This window comes from Phyllopteryx taeniolatus, unplaced genomic scaffold (assembly GCF_024500385.1).
Source record: "Phyllopteryx taeniolatus isolate TA_2022b unplaced genomic scaffold, UOR_Ptae_1.2 contig_285, whole genome shotgun sequence".
NCBI lineage: Eukaryota > Metazoa > Chordata > Actinopteri > Syngnathiformes > Syngnathidae > Phyllopteryx > Phyllopteryx taeniolatus.
In genome coordinates this window covers 1-8,434 of record NW_026903212.1, presented here as the reverse complement: position 1 = coordinate 8,434, position 8,434 = coordinate 1, and the positions used below count along the sequence as shown (strand labels likewise).

At 43.2% G+C, this 8,434-nt stretch overlaps 3 long non-coding RNA genes across 16 annotated transcripts; 1 reads left to right on the top strand and 2 right to left on the bottom strand.

Moving 5' to 3' along the window:
• Positions 1–1,899: 1,899 nt before the first annotated feature.
• Positions 1,900–6,968, top strand: LOC133473562 (uncharacterized). Of its 13 annotated transcripts, none has more exons than XR_009787141.1 (18): positions 1,907–2,051; positions 2,583–2,603; positions 2,715–2,868; positions 2,950–3,153; positions 3,293–3,389; positions 4,525–4,550; positions 4,650–4,741; positions 4,827–4,898; positions 4,997–5,071; positions 5,178–5,297; positions 5,370–5,601; positions 5,707–5,778; positions 5,846–5,911; positions 5,991–6,107; positions 6,255–6,353; positions 6,499–6,615; positions 6,679–6,770; positions 6,873–6,968. It is a non-coding gene; the product is annotated as an uncharacterized LOC133473562 (long non-coding RNA). The 13 variants fall into 13 exon arrangements; XR_009787142.1 differs by having other exon boundaries at positions 1,913–2,051; positions 2,819–2,868; XR_009787139.1 differs by having other exon boundaries at positions 1,900–2,051; positions 2,583–2,868; positions 3,245–3,389.
• On the bottom strand, positions 2,660–3,691 carry LOC133473563 (uncharacterized). Of its 2 annotated transcripts, none has more exons than XR_009787148.1 (4): positions 3,587–3,691; positions 3,282–3,357; positions 2,992–3,178; positions 2,660–2,879 (listed from the first exon to the last, which is right to left on the bottom strand). It is a non-coding gene; the product is annotated as an uncharacterized LOC133473563 (long non-coding RNA). The 2 variants fall into 2 exon arrangements; XR_009787149.1 differs by having other exon boundaries at positions 3,282–3,354; positions 3,587–3,685.
• On the bottom strand, positions 3,694–8,433 carry LOC133473564 (uncharacterized). The gene is made up of 4 exons (XR_009787150.1): positions 8,339–8,433; positions 4,341–4,574; positions 3,797–4,274; positions 3,694–3,715 (listed from the first exon to the last, which is right to left on the bottom strand). It is a non-coding gene; the product is annotated as an uncharacterized LOC133473564 (long non-coding RNA).
• Between the last annotated feature and the right edge of the window lies 1 nt (position 8,434).

Here is an 8,434-nt window from a genome sequence, read left to right as displayed (position 1 = left end):
GAAAACAAAAGCAGTCAGTGTCTTTCTTTTGCAGATGTCACAACATCAATTCAAATTATCAAATTATGAACTATGAACTTAATTAGTTCATTTTTAAAACGATGAACTGAACTTTGAACTAGTTTATATCGAAAAATGACCTTTCCCAACACTGATCCTGTATTATTTCACATCACAATATAGCTCAAAGGTTTGAAAAATAAAAAATTGCAATGTCATGAATTTTTTTTCCTCCTATATCTTGCAGCCCTCGTTTGTGTACCAAATGCAGTGGTTAAACGTCTGCAGGCCTTGTGTATTTACATTTGCGTGGCTTAATCTTTGAGATTAAACGGCTAACTGTTACTATTGTGTCGGTTCCAAAAAGTTTTCATGACGTACGGTCACGATAAAGTTTTGTTTGAACGAACGAACGACATCTGAGAACAAAGTTAACGCTGTACTGGACAGCAGTCCCATTTCCTCCACAAACAAGCCATTTTAATACTTAATAAAACTTACCCCAACATCAATTCCAGCGTCAAGTGAGAGAAACAGCCATGGTTTTATGAGTCTTTTTTGCCAAAAATTGTAAGTTCCGCGTCCAAACGTGTAGCTGAATTCAGCCCGATTTGGTTTGTGTACGACAACAAAATCCGTCCGGGCCAACGGAGGCCATAATGTTGGTTCCGGGTTCTCCTCACTTCATTGACTTTACCGCATCGAACGGAAACCTTTACAGTCAGAGGAAGAAAAGAAACAAAAACAAAACAATAATAATAGTAAAATACTAATACAGTCCTGAAGTCTGTTCATGTGGCAAATAAAAGTCCAATTAGTTGTCGTGTTTGTGTGATGTTCTGAGCATCCCCTTTCCAATGAGGCAACATCAGAGCCATATATAGTGAGCTTAAAAGAAAGGTACTTGAGCGCCTCGCGTTGGGGGGGAAGAAAGAGGGATCGAACACGAGTCAAAGTAAACCAGAGTCAATGTCTTAGACCACTCGACCACTTTTCGGCTTCGAGTTTGAAGGTTGTATTTATCGGATCAGGCGACTTCAGTAACCAAAAATGGTGAACAGAGCTTAAAAAAAAGGCACTTGAGCGCCTCGCGTTGGGGGGGGCGACACTGACCGACATTCACGACAGTACACATTGGCTCTTATCTACTTCACCGGACACGACAGAGTGGCCGAATGGTCTAAGACTTTACCTTTGGTCCAGGGTGACCCGGGTTCGACTCCTCACTTGCTGCTTCATTTCTTTAAAGAAATGCAAATATTGAAGCTTTCCAAATGGATAATAGAAAGAGGATTCGAACCCGAGTCTTCCGGACCAAAGTCAACGACTTAGAGCACTCGACAAACCGAGCTGACCAACATCACGACGTTTGTTCTATTTATGCGTTCCGTGCTAGTAAATAAAAAATAAATAGGACCAAAAATTGGCGAAAAAAATTCAAATAAGATAGTCGATTGGTGTAAAACTTTGCCTCCGGTTCAGGCGGTCTCGGGTTCGAGCCTCACTTCTCCAAATCGACACATAAATGCAAATATTGAAGGACAGCAAATGGAGGAGAAAGAAGGAATCGAACCCGAGCCGACCTAAACATTAGGCAACGTCGTAGACCACTCGACCACTCTCGGCTTGTCCAACTCGCATTTGGAGGTTGTATTTATCGGATCAGGCGACAGTCTCAAGTTTTGACGTTTGGGCGTCGTGTGCGCATATGTAAGAAATAGGAGTAAAAGTACCGGAAACACCAACTGAAGATAGCTCACACGATCATGACGAGAACTTCGGTGCTGGCGGAACGGGATCGAACCTCGCTCGGTCCTGCATTTAGATTTCCTGACATATTTTCGAAGGTTTTTTTCCCGTCAAAATGCGTTTTTTTTCCCCTTTCTTTTTGTTAAATAAAGCTTTTTCTTAAAAAAAAACCCGCACGTGCGATGACGTGACCAGCTGCAAGCTATTTAAGCTGCGACTAATTGCATGAGCGTTCTTTCTCCAGCGGCTGACAGCATCCCGTCGTCCTCACGCCGCTGCTGCTCTCCACACATTTCCACAAGGTCAGTCTTCAAACTTCTTCTTTTGCCAAATCATTTCAACTTGGTTCGCCAACTTTTAACACGAATTCATGTTTTCGGCGTGCCAATCAAACTAGTTAGCATGCGAACGAACGTTTGCCTGAATGAAGTTAAATAACGTCAAGTGCCTGCTAAAATGACACAAACGCATTTATTTGACCTGTATGGCAATGAATAAATGCCTAAATGCATTGCACTTGATCATGAAAGTATTGGCTCCAACCCTTTCCAACATCTGGAGAAGAGCGCCGTTTCATGGGAGGTAGGTTGCCATATTCTCAATTTAACCGAATTATAACAACTGTACCTGTGTGTGTTCATAATTGTCTAATTTCTGTCCACAGGCTTCCGTCTTAAGCGGCCAAACTGATTCTAAAAGATCTACTTCAGAGACTTTCTGTATCTTTCACAGCATGACGTCTTGAAGTTTTTATTGCAGCTCGACTTTGTATACACATGCTGACCAAATGTCACGTTGCTAATTATGTTACTGTGTCTTTCTTTCTTGTTTAGAGAGCCCTGCTCGCATCACTGGTGAGACACGCACACTCGTACACACAAAAAATATCTCAATTTGTTTCAGCAAATGATGAGCTACCATGTGGCAAAAGCTAACAGATTTATTCCTGTGATGACATCATTAAGGTGGGAACATGTCACAACACCCAAAATGCATTAATCTCCAATGGTGATGGTAAAAGATTGTGCCTTTGCAGCAAACATTCCTTACATCCTGCTTCTGTGTGCAGTTATGACAACCTCCACTTGAAGCGCCGCTGCCTGAGGACTGAGATGCTGGGTTTGAACACTCTGTAAAACAAAATGGCTGATATAAACATTTTAGTTTAACATATTTCTCTCTTCTGCCATTCCCCCAAAGCTGCACAGAGCTGCAATCCGGACCCCCAACAAGGTAAGTTACCTTCACTACTCTTCGCTCATGTCCACTAGGTGGTGCAAAAGCATCTTGGCCCTGGAGAACCTGAACCCGGCTTGAACCGACGAGTGAAGCAGATTTCCTGCTTCAAGGTCTGACTTGATCTGCGTCAAAGACTGACATCCTTTTGACTTCATCCAGCGCTGCGTGAGTAACAAGATCGTGTACGAGGCTGGATTTGACATGCCGCAAAACAAAATGATTGCCATGAAAATTTTTAAACCTGTCTCTTCTTCAGTTCCACCAAAGCTTCAGTCAGTTGCTTGCTTACTTACTCTGCATGCAGGGTGGCTTCCAGGACAAGTTCCATTGTGGCAGAGAACCACCTTGGCCCCCAAGATCCTGCACCTGCTGGGGAAAAACAGTTCTACGTGACTATGCAGGTGGTCCTCAATGCTGTTGAAACTTGAAAATAAACTCAATTAGCAGTTTGACTGGTTCAGTTTTCTGTGCCCTCAAATGTGTTCTTGTTCTTCCAGAGACTGAGGAACACGTTCAACTTCCTGTGAGTGCTCTGTGTTGCAGGAAAAACTTGTTTCATCTCAAAACATAAATTAACCACAATGTTTGGTTCACTCACCGATGTCTTTTTGGCTTCTTCAGGGAGGTCACGACACATTGGTCGACGCGCTCGTCTTGATTGTGATGGTCATCAGCAATGAGGAAACTGTCATTCGGCTTCAGTCGCTCAAGTGCAACTTATTTTAATCTGCAGGAGAAATAAATGCAAATTACAACAATATTTGTTGATCTCACTCTTTTTCTTGCCTTGCATGTTGTCATCTCTTACTCAGCTGGATGACCACATCAGAAGATGCTGAAAGCCAAACTGTGGAGCAGCCTGAGGAGTTGGACAAGTTTGAGATGTTTGCACTGGTGTCCACACACACTTGACAGTCCACTCTGTGAATACACTGAACAATCATCACAATGTTGTTCAAATGTTTTTCCTTCCTCGTGAGCGCTTGGACAAAGTCCCAGAGAGAAACAAGTCACATCCTCTTCATTGCTGGTGGGTTTCATCTCTTGTCAAATGTGCTATATGGCAAAACTGAACAGATGTCTTTGTTTTAGAAATTCTGGTCTCAGTTGACTATTTTCCTACTGCATGCTCATCTGTGTTAAAGCCAATCTTCTGAAGGAGGGTGACTTGCAGCAACCACTCCTCACATCCTGCTTTTTGTGTGCAGTGTTGACGTCATGCAGAGCTGCGAGAGGAACAAGATGTACGAGGCTCTCCTGTCGCCACGTCTGCTGGGTTTGACATGCTGCAAAACAAAGATTGCCTTAAACATTTTAACATCCTTCTCTTCTGCAGTTTGAAGAGTGCTCACCTGTTTGTTTTTTTGACTCTGCGTGGAGGAGAAGCACCCTGGCCCCCCCAAGATCCTGCACCTGCTGGGCAAAAGCAAGTTGTACATGAATGTGCAGAAGGTCCGAAATGCTGTTGAGACTTGATTAGCAGTGTAAGTGGTCCATCTTGTGTTCAGTTTTGTCCTCAAATGTTTGTTCTTCCAGAGACTGAGGAACATGTTCAACTTCCTGTGAGTGCTCAGTGTCTGTTTCATCTAAAAAAAAAAAAAAAAAAACATAACAATGTTGGGTTAATGTTTGACTCTCAGATGTCTTTTTGGCTTCTTCAGGGAGCTCACGACACATTGGTCGACGCGCTCGTCACGCTGACTGACGGTCATCAGCAACGAGGAAACGGTCATTCCACCTTTAGTGGACTCGGGTGCAACATTTTTAATCTGCAGGAGAAATTTATGCAAATTTACAACATAAGTGTTTATTCTTACTCTGCATGTCTTCTTCCTCAGCTGGAAGACTACATTAGAAGGTGCTGAAGCCAAACTGTGGAGCAGCCAGAGAAGTTGGGGACAAGTTTGATGGTTTGCACTGGTGTCCACACTTTACAGTCCACTCTGTGAATACAGGTCACAATCCTCACAATGTTGATCAAATGTTTTTCCCCTTCCTTCATGCTCAGCTTCCTGTGAATGCAGCAATGTGAGCACTTGGACGAAGTCCCAGGCAGCAACAAGTCACATCCTCTTCATTGCTGGTGGGTTTCATCTCGTCAAATGTGCTGTATGGCAAAACTTAAGACTTCTTTTTGAAATTCTGCCTCAGTTTTCCATTTTCCTCCTGCATGTCCATCTGTGTTAAAGGTAATCTTCTGAAGGAGGGTAAGGGACACATGAGATGACTTGCAGCAACCACTCCTCACATCACGTCTTGACAGCCAGCGAGAGGAACAAGATGCACGAGGGGTCCTCAACGAGAACAAAGTATGCATGTTCATGATAAATTGAATTCAGCTGCAATGGTATTTTAATAAAATAAGACTTTGTTTTGCACAGTAAATTTCAACTGGTCAAAAATGCCGCCCGTCTTGGAGAACCTGAGTCCAGCATCCCCACGCACCTTGGACTGACTCATGAAGCACTCTCCTTCGTAAAGGTCTGACTTGATCTGTTTCAAAGACACTTGATGAATGCAAGTACTTGATTTGTTGTGGTGGGGGAAATGGCATCATGATCAACTTCCTGTCCACCATGCTGAGATGATGTAAGCTGCAAACCAACTCTGAAAGTAAGTTTTGAAGATCACTCCCCTGCTTTTTAGTTTTGACTCTGCATGCAAGGCTGGCTTCCAGTCCAGGCCTCCCTCTCATCCTGGTACCATCCTCTTCCTCAGCTGAAGGACAACATCCAGAAGGTGACAACCGAAGTGGGGGATGAATTTGAGGAGCCAACTTTAGCGCTGTTGGTACGCTCACAATGTTCTCCACAATTGTGACTTTTCTCTGCCCAAACGTGGTGTTGTTATTCCACAGGCTGAGGAACATGTTCAGCTTCCTGCGAGGGCTCAGTCGCAGAAAAACAAGTTGCACATCCTTTTCGTAAGTTTCATTGCAAACAATTTGCTACAAAAAACCTGTTGGATATAAAGGTTTGATTCACTGATGTCTTTCTTTTCAGGGTCACGACACACCGGTGCACACTCTCCTCACGATCAACAGCGACGAGGAAACTGTCGTCAGTGACTACCTGGTGAAGTGGACCTGTCATCCACCACTGAAGTTGAAGCTTTTAACGGTAAGCTCTTTACTGCTACCAAATTTGTTGTTGTTGTTGTTCTTCCTGCAAGGGCTCAGTCGCACATCGTTTCATTGCAAACAATTTGCTACAAAAAAAACCATGTTGGGTATAAAGGTTTGATTCACGGATGTCTTTGTTTTCCAGGGTCACGACACACCGGTCCACGATGACCGGTGACTATCAACAGCCGTCAGTGACTGCCTGGTGAAGTGGACCTGTCGTCCAACACTGATGCGTTTAATGGTAAGCTCTTTGATCTTAACTCCAGTCTTTACTTCTTCCTGCAAGGGCTCAGCCGTAGAAAAAACAAGTTGCACATCCTTTCCTTGTAAGTTTCATTCCAAACAATTTGGTACAAAGGTTTGATTCACGGATGTCTGTTTTCCAGGGTCATGACACACCGGTCCACGCTCTCCTCACGATCAACAGCAACGAGGAAACGGTTGTCAGTGACTACCTGGTGAAGTGGACCTGTCATCCAACACTGAAGTTGATGCTTTTAACGGTAAGCTCTTTGCTCTTGACTCCAGTCTTTACTTCTACCAAATTTGTTTTTGTTGTTCCACAGGTGCTGGGGAACATGGTCAGAGTCCTGGCAATGCAGATGTGCGAGCACTTGGACAGTCCCAGAAAACAAATTTCACACCCTTTTCATCACTGGTGAGTTTCATCTCATGTCAAAAAACATTTGCAGCACAAGTTGACTTGACATTGGACTCTCAGATGACATTTTGTTTTTGGTCTGGCCGACTACTTCACCAGGCAGTGACAAGAAGACGATCGTCATCCAACATGTAAGCTTTAAAAAAAAAAGTTTGCTTTTTACTCTGCAAAAAAAATAAAACAGTTGAAAAACTTGTCTGACTTCATTCTTCTAACACACCCAAAAAGTGTGTGGTGGGGGGGGGCCCCCCCCCCACGGTATGTAAATTAATTTGCATACACTTCCTATGCAAAAATTGGCAGCCGCCTTCATTTGGTACACTTGGGGAAGAGTACATTCTACTCCTCCCCAAGTGTACCTAATGAAGTCGCCGCCAATGTTCACATATAAAGTATGAAATGTGCATACTTTATATGCGAACATTGGCGGCCACTTCATTAGGTACATTTGGGACGAGTAGAACTTACTCTTCCCAAGTGTACCAAATGAAGGCTTAAAGCACGAGTGACACTTTGCAGGTACACTTGGGGGGGAGTAGAACTTACGCCTCCCAAGTGTACCTAATGAAGTGGCTGACAATGTTCGCATATGAAGTATGCACACTTTATATGCGAACATTGGCGGCCACTTCATTAGGTACACTTGGGAAGAGTAGAATGTACTCTTCCCAAGTGTACCTAATGAAGTGGCCGCCAATGTTTGCATATAAAGTATGAAATATGCGAACATTGGCGGCCACTTCATTAGGTACACTTGGGAGCAGTAGAACTTACTCTTCCCAAGTGTACCTGCAAAGTGTCACTCGTGTGCTTTCATTATGTACAGCCTGGCATCCAGTGTTTTTGTAAATTTATTTTCATTGAGATAATGGTTTCAAATTGTGAAGAAAAAAAGCTGTACATGATATTGCTAAGTTTAACAGTTAGCAATAAAACAAACTTTTTGCAGTTCACCCTGATATAGTACCAAAAAAACATTTTTTTTCCTTTACAATCTGAAACCATTATTGCAATGAAATTATATTTGCACAAACACTAGATGGCAGGCTGTACATGAAAGCAGCTAAAGGCAGAGGACGCCATGTTGTGCTCTTGAGGAGGTGTGTGATGTCGCTGACGTGAGCGCACGCACCAACTGCAAAAGCCAAGCTTCATGCACTGCGCACGCACCCACAACAAGAACATCATTCAATGGTTCTATTCATGTGCTTTTAACAAGTTGCAAAAAAACTAACGTTCAAATAACAGCAACCTAGTTTTTTAATAATTATATTTTTTTTAAATCTAATGTGTTATTTTCCCAACTTTGTCCAAATAATTAGATGCATTTTGAAATAACTTAGTAAAACAACACTATGTTACTAAAAAAAAAAAAAGTTATTTGGGCTGCGCCAATGTCATTTAAAAGCAGATGTTCAGAAGCATTGAATGATGTTCTTATTGCGTGTCCGTGTTGTGCAGTACAAGAAGCAGAGGTCAAAGCACACCGAGAAAGGGCCGAGTGACTTCAGACACCTCCTCAAGCACACAACTTGGCGTCCTCTGCATGAAAACAGTCAACACACCTGTCCAAAAGCAGGTTGTCCTCGTCATCGTAGCGCAGAGCCGTCCACGTGTCCCACAACTTTGCGTCTGTCGGCTGCGTGTCCGCTCAAAACCTC